At 37.5% G+C, this 14,601-nt stretch overlaps 1 protein-coding gene across 2 annotated transcripts in view; it reads left to right on the top strand.

Moving 5' to 3' along the window:
- Window positions 1-1,201: 1,201 nt before the first annotated feature.
- LOC134801266 (protein phosphatase PP2A 55 kDa regulatory subunit) overlaps window positions 1,202-14,601 on the top strand; it is a 98,345-nt gene continuing 84,945 nt past the window's right edge. Inside the window, exon 1 of one of the 2 annotated variants that reach the window (XM_063773794.1) lies at window positions 1,202-1,507. The gene's annotated coding sequence lies outside the window, so the exon portion shown is untranslated. The remainder of the gene's footprint in view (window positions 1,508-14,601) is intronic. The other variant, XM_063773798.1, reaches the window with a different exon arrangement.

A 14,601-nucleotide genomic window follows, 5' to 3' on the forward strand; every position in this document is an offset into this window, starting at 1 on the left:
ATGACGCCTTGGCGGCACTACCTATATACGAGCGCTACTCAGGTGTACTCGTAGTTTGATCTGTTTGGCAAAGATGGCATGATAATAAGTATCATAAAGGCGATAGATGTCATTATTCAGCCGTTCTCCGACATTATAACACGCAATAGTAAACTTTATTGGAAACTATTTTATTCTGTAGGTAACCTTTATTTCAAGATAACTAACTGTCCGCCCAGCTCTTATAGAAAATACATAGGATTCAGTCTGTCATTTTTCTTTTCTCTCCCCATTTTACACACAAGTTATTATATGAAAGAATTCGTTTTCGTAACAAGTCATTTTCGCCGACTTTTCTATCTCACCACTAGCTTTTAGGTGAAGGAAAACATCGTGAGGAAACCTGCATACATCCGAGAAGAAATTCAAAGGTGTGAAGTCCCCAACCCTCATTGAGCTAGCGTGGGGACGTATATATGCTAAATTAGTTATTTGTTTACTTTCTTGAGGTACGAGTGCTTTAAATTAGCAAATTCTTAAGCGCTTCGCTTAGTTTAGTTAGGTATATTCTTGTAGAATACGCCTCAAAGAATACAAGTTGTAACCATAAACATGACATTACCGTACTATACTGGGTCAAGCAGATCTTGTCAGTAGAAAAAGGCGGCAAATTTGAAAAATGTAGGCGCGAAAGGATATCGTCCCATAGAAAATTTGAATTTCGCGCCTTTTTCTACTGACAAGATTTGCTTGACCATCTATATATACTTACATTATGTTCGCCCCTATTATATACAGGGCGAACATACAATGTGACTAGAAGTGTCGAGTGTCGACGCTTCGCCGAATTCATAAGTCATAATCATAACTATAAACAGAGCCATCTACACTTATTTTCTTATTTTCAAGTAAATGCATGTTCAGGCATGTTTGCTAAGCGTTGCAGCTCCACCACTCTACTCTTAATTTCAACGATGAGTCCAGTATACATATTTTTCAATAGATGGCGCCACCGAACTAACCGTTCAATAGCCTCTGATGTAAATAAACTCACTACGCGCGATCGCGTACGGTACAAAGTTATTTACCACATATTTGATGTCGTATTCCCAAGTAATAAAGTCAATTTTTGCTTGCTAAAATGCAAATGTTAGGTTAATGGGTGCCACTCAGATGTTTACGTACTACGCTCTTTACTAAAGCATTGTAGAGACGTTTTTCATGCCGATAACACGCGTTCGCGGTTTGCCGGCTTTTCTCGTAATAAATGTTGAATTATTGTGACTAGATATGTGTTTTGTATACAAACCATAAAATTAAAAAAAAATATAGGCGTACTTATTGAACGTGGTTAAGTGAAGTGATCTGAAAATTTGGTTTTGGGACGTAATTATTTGACTGTTTTGTCTTGTTAGTTTTGTTTTGATTTTTGTTTTTGTGGCGTTTTTAAAGACTGCAAATACAGTTTTTGCTGGATTCACAGAAACATCAGACCTTCGTCAAGACGTTTAACCTGCAACAGCAACAGGTAAGTTCAACCTGTATTTGTCTCGATTTTTCTGCCTTGCCTGTATCATCTATTTTTTATGTTCATTTTCATGATCAAATTAATAGTATTTTCTTAGCGAATACTGTGCAAATAAAAATACAATCGACATTAAAAGCCTGTGTACCATTTTTTAACAGCAATTTGGTTACATTCAAGTATTTAAAACTAAAACTATTTGATGTACTTACGAAGAAAAAATATATTCGTACTCTTTTGCCGAAATACCTATATTTTATATAAACAATTCCAATAGTATAGCTGCATGTAATGTACTCGTACATAATACATACCTATGTATTTTACAAAGAAAACTTTTCTCTTTTACTACAGTCATAAAACTCATAATTTGTTTTCCTAGGTGGATTATGCGTAGTGAAGAAAATGGGTCTCTATTGTTTCCCAAAAAGTTTAATTAAAGTCATAATGTATTGTTTGTCCACATTTTCGTTACTCGTAATTTATTTGGTTCATAAACGCGTAACTTTTCAGGATTGGCATAAAACAAACCTAACCTAATCTATCTATAGGATAACCTTACGAAAATCATGTAAAGTTAACGGTTGCAGTTTTAAGAGTAATGATAATATGACAAACGATACATTATGTTATGACTTAAAACTTTATGTCAAACAAAGGGATCCCGAAGAGAGAATAATAGTGACGACAACGGCGTAAAAAAAAAAGAAATCTTTTGGGTCCGAATTTTCTTCCTAATGGACAGATGTCAACTCTCAAATAACTAGAGTTAGACCAAGAAAAGTCTGCAGCAAATTTGATAGCCCACGCAGTGCAAGTGTTATTTATACGCCATAATTTCATAGAAGTTTGACGTTTAAAGTAACATTTGCACTGCGTGGGTTATCAAAATTGCTGCAGACTTTTCTTGGTCTAACTCTAATGTGTCTCATAGTTGTGGGCAGCGCCATATTCGTTCACATAGCCAATACAACACTTTACTCTTTATATCCTGTGTTTATGGCTACAACTATATCACTTACTAGACTAGATGAAAGTATGAAAAAAACAAGTATTATACATTTCGACAAACATTAAATTTGCTGTTATTTGATGGACCATTTAGATCACTGACGTCACGGTAGACACGGAGTTGTTTTTCAATATTTCTAATAACCCTCTTAATTTGGCAGAAAATAAAAAAACTTGATTTTAACGTTTATGTGCACATTTATTTATTATTATGCCTTTAAATATGTCTTAAAAATGTTTAAAAAATATTTCCCTGTAAGATTTCCTGAAAATCGAATGTACAGTATTTTTAACAAAAACGTACGCTCGTCAAACTTAGTGTGTTAAATATACTTAACAAATTCCAAAACAGGGTATCGAAACAAAGACAAGAAAAACATTTTTATGGCATTAAATCGAAGCAAAGACCTAAAAGAATTTGCTACGAAACGCAAATAGAATATAGGGTTAAAGATTTTCGAAATGACATTGATATTTCATAGTTTTCATTATTTGGTTGAGTTTAATATAATGCCAGTGTTACAACAACGCTACTTATACATGCAGCATTTAAATATTTTGAATGAAAAAAAAAATTGATACACAGTACCACCTACATGAGTAAAGTATCTTTGAATTGAATTGAATAAAAAAATATGAAATATAACTACCTATTCCTTTTACTTTCCTTGAATGTATAGCCATACGCCAAACTGAACGGGGTTTTTAAAAAAAAAACGTGTATTGATATTAAGTAGCGTTCGCTCTTTGCATACTAAGCTATAAATGTATAGCGAATCAAACTATAGCATTGAATCTCTTCTATTATGGCAAAATAAAAAGCTAGGCAGTGAAATTTGACAAATTAAAGAGCTGTCAAAATCTCACACCATAAAGATTTGTTAAAAATGCTTAACAGGTTGTTTAATTTCTAATACACTGTACGTATTGCTTTGTCAAAAATACTTAACAGTTGTGTACGCTTGCTTATTACACGTAAATAACTTGACTTGGCGAATAGGTGTGATATGTAAAGTATACGTAATACTATAATCAAATATAATAATAGTATATGCAGTAAAATTTCGCGTAATACAATCGAAAAAAATAAACAAATACCTGGATAGAAAGCAGTGTCGACCTTCTACTAACTATGTTGATTCACTACTAACATTTAACATTGTTCCCAGTAAGGTTTTATTTTTTTCTTTATTCTTTATAATATAAATGATACATAGAAATTAAAAACTTGGAATTTACGTAAAAAATAACATGCCTACATATTTTCAAAGTAAGTGTTAAGTATACTTGACTGTGCCAAATTAAGGGATAAGTACCCGACCTTTTAAGGGTTCCATAAACGAAGATTGATAAACAGATATATAAAAGATATATTTTGTACACAAGGGAGTTGTCAGCTAGTCAGTGCAATTCTTGAAAAAAGAAATATTTACTCTCGGGGATACTATACCAACAAAAAAAATCTAAATTGCAAAAATCTCCACAGCGAAATTTTTTTGAATCATCCCTCTATTTTGTGTATGGAACGATATTTTTGATTTCCTAATATCCCATAGTTTCCGATTTCCCATAGGTACTAACTAGGGCTCGCGGTCGTGTCCGGGTTTCGTGTACACGTGTTCGGTACCCGTTTCCGAACTACACGTACACGGTTTTCTGACCCGTTCTACACGTGTAGTCGTGCACACGTGTAATTAAGATCCGTGTATCCGGGTACCCGTGTACCCGTGTACACGGCGAAACGGACCTTAAATACACGCGGGCCTAACCCGTCCTTGGCCTGTAGCGGAGATTGTAGTAATGTATATATGGATGTTCAATGTGATTGATATGTGTTGTACCAATTTAATTTATTTTTCACCTCAGCAGCTCGAACAAGGGTACTTTGCTAACAGTGAGCAAAATGCGATTTTGTTAAAGGAAAATATAACATATTCCGTTCGTGGTAGTTTCAGTCAGAGATGGGCAAAATTCATTTGAATGACGAATTACGAATGAGAATTACCAAATCATTCGCGAATGACGAATAATTTTTTCGAATGATCATTCGTGTTCAATTCATTCGCGAATAATTTATTCGGCGAATAAAATAGCCCACGAATAAATTATTTGCGAATAATATTGTCGAATAGTTAGCTTACAAAATAACTATTTAGCTGTTTTATATCCCAATAGTATAAAGAAAATGTTTTCTATCGGTTTATCTGGTTGGTTGATTTGAGGTGTGGAAACTGGGAATACGCCTCATGTATTGGCGGTCACGTGGGGCGAGAACAACCGGAAATACACCAATAATGGGGGTATTCCCGTTTGTCCCCTTCGGGAACATGTGGGAAAAGACAAACAATCTTTCCCATTTGTCCCCACTTCATTGAAGCAGGGACAAATAGGAACACACCATTAACGGGTGTATTCCTATTGTTCCCCGCCGGGAACAGATGGGAATAGGCGCTGCATATAAAACATTTCCATTTGTCCCTCATGTATGGCGTAGGTCACGTGGATAGGGGACAAATGGGATTACATCAATAATGGACCCATTATAACCAATAATGGGTGTATGCCCATTTGTCCCCACGGGGAACATATAGGAAAAGAAGCCGCATATAAATATTTCCCATTTGTTCCCACCTTATTTTTGTAAGGACAAAAGGGAACACACCATTTTCGGATGTATTCCCATTTGTCCCCGCCGGGTACAGAAGTGATAGACATAGACATAGACATTTTGTATCGGCACCAAATGGGAACACCAATATCGGGGACAAATGGGAACACCAAAACTCATATAAAACATTCCCATTTGTCCCCGCCTCATGTATGGCGTAGGTCACGTGAATCGGGGACAAATGGGAATACACCAATAATGCACCCATCATTACCAATAATGGGTGAATTCCCATTTGTCTCCGCGGGGAACATATGTGAAGACCCTGCATAAAAATATTTTCCATTTTTCCCCACCTTATTGGGGTGGGGATAATTGGGAACACAATTTTCGGATGTATTCCCATTTGTCTACGTCGGGAACTGATGGAATAGGTGCTGCATATAAATCGTACACCATTTGTCTCCGCCTCGGGGACAAATGGGAACACCAATATCGGGGACAAATGGGAACACCAAAACTCATATACAACATGCCCATTTGTCCCCGCCTCATGTATGGTGTAGGTCACGTGAATCGGGGACAAATGGGAATACACAAATAATGCACCCATCATTACCAATAATGGTCGAATTCCCATTTGTCTCCGCGGGGAACATATGTGAAGACCCTGCATAAAAATATTTTCCATTTTTCCCCACCTTATTGGGGTGGGGATAATTGGGAACACAATTTTCGGATGTATTCCCATTTGTCTACGTCGGGAACTGATGGAATAGGTGCTGCATATAAATCGTACCCATTTGTCTCCGCCTCACGTATGGCGGCGGTCACGTAGGGCAGGAACAAATAGGAATACACCAATAAAGAGTGTATTCCCATTTGTTCCCGCGAGAAACTTATGGGGAAAGACGCTGCATAGAAATCTTTTGAGGTGGGGACAAATGGCAACGCCAATATCGGGGACAAATGGGAACACCAAAATTCATATAAACATTCCCATTTGTCCCCACCTCGTGCATGGCGTAGGTCACGTGAATTGGAGACAAATGGGAATACACCAATAATGCACCCATTATTGGTGTATTCCCATATTACTAATAATTACCAATAATGGGTGAATTCCCATTTATCTCCGCGGGGAACATATGGGTAGACCGTACATAATAATATTTTACACAAATATCGGATGTATTCTCACTTGTCCCGGCCGGGAACAAATGGGAATAGGCGCTGCATATAAACAATTCCCATTTGTCCCCACCATGGATGGCGACGGTCAGTTGGGGCCTTTCCCAAAATTTTCCTTGGCTCTAAAATACGCTGCAATTGCATACCTATTCAGATTTGCCATCTGAGTGTGTATTACAAAAATCCTTCGTGTAATTTATTCGAATAATTCATTTCTTATTCGAAATTCTAAACGAATGGTTTATTCGCGAATATTAATCTCACCATAATTATTTAGATTAAAAATGATTCGAATAATGCCCAACTCTGGTTTCAGTAAGCATAACTATCTACTTTTGTATTAAATAATCATTTAGGTTTATACAACACTTTAAACTCTCGCGTTTTGTACACATATTTAATTACACAAACGGGTCTACCGCGATATAATTTCATTGTTTTTACCTTTAATTTCGACGTTTCAGCTGAGTTGCACCAGCTGTGGTCACGGAAAGACTGACGTCCCAACAAATGGTAACATGGTGGTGGTGGTATTTAGGTTTACTTTAATTATCAAAAAACTACATCAATGAAGAAACTGAAATACCAACAATGAAGTCAACGGTTACTGAGATATTGTTAATTTTAATCTTATGATTATTGAAACAAATTGTACTTACCTACCTATTATTGACATTACAAATCAATCCAGTAAAACTGCAAAGTAGGTAATCGAATCTTCCTAACCTTCCACATATTCAATCGTATGTCTTCATAGCACGAATCTCCGCTACACGAGAGTGAAGGGTCGAACCGGCGGGTAAATAAGATCCGTTATTTCGTGTATCCGTGTACCCGTGTACACGGGTACCCGTGTAAACGTTTCCGAATCCGGGCGGGTTCGTGTAGTTCGGGTTCTTAAGCCCAACGGGCTTAAGAACACGGGTACCCGTGTCAGCGTGTAACACGTGTATCGGGAGCTCTAGTACTAACCTATTTGTGCTTGAAAGGATGCAAGACAGATATTCCTAGATGTAAGTTAGTTTTAAATTAGTAAATAAGTAGTTTTAAGCTATGAATCTTTGTAACGCTTTGGCGCAAGCTGTAATGTTATATATAACTCGATTCAATAAATAAATTTGTCTGGCTCACCCTGTATATATTATGGCACCTGTAAGACATATGTTTTTATGATCTCCAAAACATGGTCTTCAACACAATAAGCAAATCGGTAGGAATTTGATAAATTTTGACCCCTTGACTCCAGTAAACCTTATCAAGTTATCAAAGATCCAAATTTATCGGAATTTAACTTAACTCGCTGTAATATAATTAATAAAAAATAAGCAGTTAGGTATATGTTTAAACTAACTAAAAAACATTACAATAACACCAAGCCTTAACAAATAGGAAGTAACCAAATCGTGTCAATAACATTTTAATTGCACGCCAAAGTTTGTAAGCCAAGGGCAGACAGACAGACAAACAATACGGTGGCCTCGACGATAAGGTATCAATACGACCTGTACTGACAGTTACACATCTGTCACGATCAAAGAGTTAAGTATCACGATTGAAGAGGTAAATGCATAGACTAGGAATCCTCTAGACCGAGTTTAGAGCAATTATTTCATGCAACCGATGATGCCAAATATGCGGGGGTGCGCGGGACGAGGTGAGCGAGATCCCGTGCCGTGATTGGTCCGTTCAAACGACGAACGAGTTCACGGACGTCACACAAAGACACTTTCGACTCGAACATGGAGTAAATTTACCGTATGCGTGGCAGAGGGGGTAGCGCGAGTATGCTCAGTCTGGAGGATGTTTTGTCTGTGGGTAAATGACAATAATAAGGATTGTCACATTTTAATAATTTTATATGAAGCAGCACGTCGGCTATCACGGAAAGTACATAACTCCTCCGGAAAGTTACTTAAGTCCGTTAAGGTTATATTCGATGTTAAATACGAAATATTTATTATTCGGATGTTTGTTGCCGTTATATCATGTTACAAATGCATTTCCGTTATTAAACTAGTGGCTCTGTGAGCTGTAGACCTCGCGAGCAGAGTTTAAAACTGAATAAATGTATGGTTCCGTTGTTTTGAAGAATTTAGAGAATCTAATTTGACCATAAAAACTTAACTATCAATTGCTTACAAAATTCGGGAATTGGTTTAGATATGCGACCTGTAGAGTAGAACATATGGACATACGAAACAATTTTTGGCTAACAGGCCAATTCAAACTTACACTGATATCAGAAAGACATCTATCTAACTGATGTCATTTAGTTATCGTGCATTTCACTCGTTCTTGTCCGTACATGTATTGGCGCAAGCGAGACGCACGATGACTACTAAATAACATGATAAAATATCATCCCGATGTCAGTGTACGGACGATGCCCCTTAAGTATACACGTCGCCATACTAATTGTATAGAAAAGTGGATAGAGTTAGACCAAGAAAAGTCTGCAGAGATTTTGACAGCACACGCAGTTCCAATGTTATTTGTGCCAGTGTCAAAATCTCTGCAGACTTTTCTTGGTCTAACTCTACTTACGTTAGGAAACCAACATTACCTTTGAATTAACCTGTAAACTGCAACTAAGAAGCTTCGTGCGCGAGTGTGGCCAATAATTTCCGAAAATCATTTTTTCTTCGAGGCAATTACTCCGTTCTCATATTTTGCGTTGCCCATAATTTCCCGAAATCATTCATTCTCGGTAGCAATTACTCCGTTCCCATATTTTCCCAATGGTTTTCTTCCGCAATCGCCTATTTTTAATATTTTTAAATTAATCTTTTCCGTATAGGTTTCGTTCTTTTAAATATCTAGGATAATATTTTCTTGTTACTGTATGTTAATAGTGTAGTAATTATATTTGTTACTTGTAGGTATTTCACATACAACAAATATCAAAAACACTAAAATTAAAACATAATCTACAAAACTACAAGTAAAAAACCAAACGCTGTCAGCCAATAACTCTAACCTACCTATCTCTGGGAGCAGATTCGTTTTTAGGGTCATCAAAAAAAAATAACCCTAACCTACCTATCTCTGGGAGCAGTTTCGTTTTTAGGGTCATCAAAAAAAAAATAACCCTAACCTACCTATCTCTGGGAGCAGTTTCGTTTTTAGGGTCATCAAAAAAAATAACCCTAACCTACCTATTTGAAAAAAACCTGGTTATTTTTACCACTAGCATTAAAAAAAAGAGAAAATATGGAGATAGAGAATATTTAGTTAGTGAAAAAAAAAACCTACTGGTTATTTTAACTACTGGGATTAAAAAGAAAAGGGAATAAATTGAGAAAAGGAAAATTTAGTTTATGAAAAAATGTACACGAAAAATTAAATAAAGCGAAGAAATTCCACTGGGAAAAAATGAAAACGGAGTAATTGCCTCGAAGAAAAAATGATTTGCGGAAATTATGGGCCATTTTAGCGAGGCGATCCAAATTAAAAGGCTCAAAGTCACATTATTGTTAGTTAGACTTTGAGCCCGGGAAAGCGCAACGTACGAGCAACCTACAGCTAGTTCCCTGAGCCCAAGGTCGACCACTACCCTAGGCAATGTTAACCCCTGCGATTTATGGATGGTGACCGCCCATGCTATAAACGTAAGTGGAAATTGACTCCTGGAACAGCCATGCCCTTGAACTAAAATCGCTAAAAAAATTTTCAAACAAAAACTCAAACGAATACGCTTACCTCGCGCTTCGCGCTCGCTTGATCAATCAGCAATATGATGATTAAGTGCAAAACATAAATAAAAAAAATTGCATTTACTGGGGATCGAACCGGGTACCTATCCCATATCCTTGCTTGTAAGCGTCTTTCCAACTGCGCTATGATAGCATTTAGATGAGCTGACGAAATTTGGTTACTTATTCTCGAGTAAGAATTTAAATATCTAATCTAAAGAGAATAAAGTGTATAGGTGGCAGCACAGGAGCCGTCAGATCTTTGGCGCGAAGCGTAGATATGTAGTTTATGATTCCGATGTAGCCCACGAGATGGCAGAACCTACTATGCACAAGGAAACGTACTTACGAGAACGGTAGATGGTAGCACTTGCTTTGGCAATGTACATGTGCACATATGTTTCCGATTCAGGCCACAAGATGGCAGGCCCTCCAACGTGCACGGTCCCTATAGTGGGCGCGCGTGAACTATAGGGGGTAGCATAGGAGCCGTCAGATTTTTGGCGTGAGGCGTAAATGTGACGTTTATGCTTCCGATGTAGTCCACAAGATGACAGAACCTACTATGCATAAGGAAACGTACCTACAAGCAGGGGCGTATTTTGAAATTTGGCGCCCCGGGCCAATACGTTTTGCCGCCCCAGAAGTCAAGGAAGAAAAACAAAATGCAATCCGGCATGCCGCCCCTGGGGGTTGGCATATGCCGCCCCTGGAGGTTGGCGCCCCGGGCCATGGCCCGGATGGCCCTAGGGTAAATACGCCCCTGCCTACAAGAACGGTAGATGGTAGAACTTGTTTTGGCAATGTACATGTTTCCGATTCAGGCCACAAGATGGCAGACCCTCCAACGCGCACGGTCCCTATATGTAGTAGAGGGTTATTGTCATACTAAATTTTGTAGTCACAGTAAATTTACTGCCATCTTTCGATACAGGATTAAAATGAAAATGAAAAAAAAAAAAACAATAAATGTATATATGTATGGATAAATGATTTTTTTTATTTTTAGAACGCCATATGATTTTGACCCATGTTCTTTTACTGATATGAGTAAAAATTGTTAAATATAAAATGGTGTCGCCATCTAGACGAGCATAGGCCAAAGGTATGGCGCCGTATATTCAAGAATCAAATTTTCTTTAAAGCGCAAAAAGCCATCATCTCTTGCAAAAAATAAACGAATGCGCTTAGCCCGCGCTTGATAAATAAAAAATACGATTTTTTTAATTTTTTCAAAATAAAAAAATAAAATAAAAAACAACAATTGATACGAAATTTAAGTATAAAAAAATACAAAAAGTTATGTAGCAGCATACAATTACTGGGGATGGAACCAGGGACCTCCCTATGCAAACAAAAAAGCGAACGTTTGCAAAATGCGCCATGATAGTTCTTACTAAAGCTGACGAAATTTAGCTACTCATTCTCAAGTAAAAACTAAATATCTAAATACCGCCGAAACCAGAGATACAAATTTTCTGAATTTTTGGCCATTTAATCTATAAACATATATCAAAAAGAAAAAACTCTTATGATATCGATACGACTATTTGTTTAGGCGACAGGTATCACGACTCCGCCATTTTTTAAAATTTCCAAAAACCGGATTGACAAAAAAATTTTATTTAGTCATAGAATCTGGTCACAAAATTTCATGAGAATCGGTTAAGAATTGCGACCTGTAGAGGAGAACATCCGGACATACGAAAGCAAAATGCCCGAGTCAAAACGTAGACCTTCGCTTCGCTTCGGTCAATTATCATTTTAATCGCTTAAAATAATAAATAAAAAGTACAAAAATTTGCCCGCGAAAAGCTAGTGAACGAAACGGCGTTGCCATTAGTCGAAACGCTACGTGACGTCACTCGTTTAAAGAAAATGTTAAGACCATCCAAGAGTGAAAGAGATCGCATTATGACCTGGCCGCGTAGCCAAGATGCTAATCGCTTACGCTCCGTAGCGATCGAAACGCAACTGTCACTGTCGCGCTAATATGGAAAGACATAATGCTTTTCGTTGTCGAAGCGATAGCGATTGTAACCTTGGCTAGGCCGGCTGACTCGCCAGTAGTAGCAAACGTCAGTTGCATCCACACCGAGTGACGTCATCAGTTCTGTCGAACTCGCGCCAAAAATTATGAGCGTTTCAACCGCTCAACATTTTTCAACATTTTAAATATTTTTTAATAATATTATGGGAAGGTTTATAAAAGTATTTTTATTCTTTCTGGTGTTCAAAAAAAGTCATGCATGAGGCTACTTGAAAGGGAGTTACGAGGTTTGCGAGTTTAGCCGTCGCAACAGCAGCAGTAGTATTCATTGAGAAATAGCGTATTTTCACAAAATCACAGCGATCAGAGGGCCTACCGCGAACCACGTTCGACGTGTTGCCTCCCTGTCACACTTACGTACGAATTTACAAGTGCGAGAGAGTAGGCCCTCAGCATACGCTCGCTGATCCCGAATAATCGCGAGTTAGCTACATAGGCTAGGCTCTACTGTACTTCTGAGTATGTAATTCTAGTTACTATTTATTAACAGGCAGTTGGTCCTACTTCCTGGAACTGTACAGTCTGCACAAGTAAATGAATTACCATTACCTATAACAAAGTTAGAACGATTTATAAAATTGCAAGCATTATGTTGTCAAAGCTAACCAGTAACCATCAGTGTTGCCTTGAGGAGGCCTTGCTGCAAACCAGTTTGCTGTATCACCTTATTGGGGCGAGCACGTAATGCGAGTACGTCTGTATGTAGTGAAATGGTCAACAAACATGATTGTATTGTAAATAACAATGTATGAAATTCGAATTAGGTCCTATCTATATTTTCGTAAGGGGCTATTCATAAATTACGTCATTTCAAATTAGGGGAGGGGGTCTGGACATCGGATGGTAGCATGGTATAATAATATACTCCGCCTGGTACTCTCTTCCGACCACGTGACTGAGACAAGCCTACGTCATCATGCGACAGCGCTATATAATAGTATGCAATAGCGCTATACAAAGTGGCAATGTTATTGTGACGTAGGGTTGTGTCACTCTGGGAAGAGAAGACCATGTTTTATTAGACTATGGATGGTAGCGTGACGTAAGTAGGAGGAAACGGGGTCATTTTAGGGGGGGATTTTAGGGGGGGGGTCAAGCATCGTCAAAAATCGATGACATAATTTATGGACAGCCCCTAAGCCACACCATACAAAATTTTCCTATTTTTAATTTAAAGCTTGTTGTAAGGTCAATGCTGCCAATTCCGTCATACGGAAAATTCCGTCAACAAGCGTTTTTCTCTAAAACGGTACACAATTGGTAATTTTCTCGACAAAGCAGAGATAGCTTTTAGTTTCAGCAATCGCTGCTTTGTCGAGGAAATTACGTATAGTACTGAAATTGAGATGAATTTCGCTTGTTTGAGAAAGCAATGAAAAAAAGAAATGCTACTTTATTTGGTTTATGAAAAGTTTTAATTAGATTGAAACGGAGTGTTACATTGAGCACATTGAGCCTTACGAAAATAATAGGGTATTTTCCTACTAGTCAAATCAGTTACTTTTTTAGAACTATCAAAACGATTTGCTAATATGGAATTTATATGAAACATTACATCGTGACGTCACGGTCAACTCACCTACTTTTATATTTCTTTCCGATTTATTAAATTGAACTTGTGTTTAAAAATAACTCCTATCTGTGTTTTTCTAATAATTATCTGGTGCTTTATTTCATGCATGGTGTAAAATAATTTTTCACTTCTCATGCTCAAAAAGTGCAACTTTATGTCGTGCGTAGACGACATAAAATCGCATTTTATGCTCTAGAGCATAAAGTAAAATCATCTATTACGACCCTTATTGACTTAGCAATAAAGTCCAAATTCTGCCATACAAACTGCCAGCCCTGCCGGCGCGCCCCAGACCGGCGCTCTCCCGATCGGCGTGCCCCCGCGCCTCCGACCGGCCCATTCGGCCCAAGAACAATTTTCTTTAGTCTTGAATAAATACGTTAAAATAACCTAAAATATTTGATTTTTTGTATATTTTCCTCGCAATCGAAGTGAAAAGCAGAGTGTACAACAAGGGCATAAATGTCCATTTTTACCCTCGTCTACATTTTGATATTCGCTTCGCTCAGACCAAAAAATTGCCTCGGGTAAAAATGGGTCACTTTATGCCCTTGTTGTACAATCTACTATATTTTATAAACAGTATAATACCCTATTAATATGTGGCTTTCCAGCAGAAAAGGGTCTTTATTCACGGAGCATAATAAGGACAGGCATGGAAAGTCACATATATATACCTAACCTATAGGTATAAAAGAAAATCAACCATTTCTGTCCAAGTATCCATGTTTTTCATCGTGGCCGTCTATTTCTGAAAAGTAATACCTATATAAATGTAATGACTACTTGCATTATGTTGTCAAAGCATTGGTGCATGACACGATAGATGATGAAAGTGCAACCATCATATCCGACTGAATATCACATTAAATATGTAGAATGTTATTGGTAGAGATCATTGTTTTGCTACGTACGTTATACAAAGAGAGCTTTGTTTATATTTCATTATTTCATGTGGATTTTTATCAGGCT

This window comes from Cydia splendana, chromosome 21, assembly GCF_910591565.1.
Source record: "Cydia splendana chromosome 21, ilCydSple1.2, whole genome shotgun sequence".
Lineage (NCBI taxonomy): Eukaryota > Metazoa > Arthropoda > Insecta > Lepidoptera > Tortricidae > Cydia > Cydia splendana.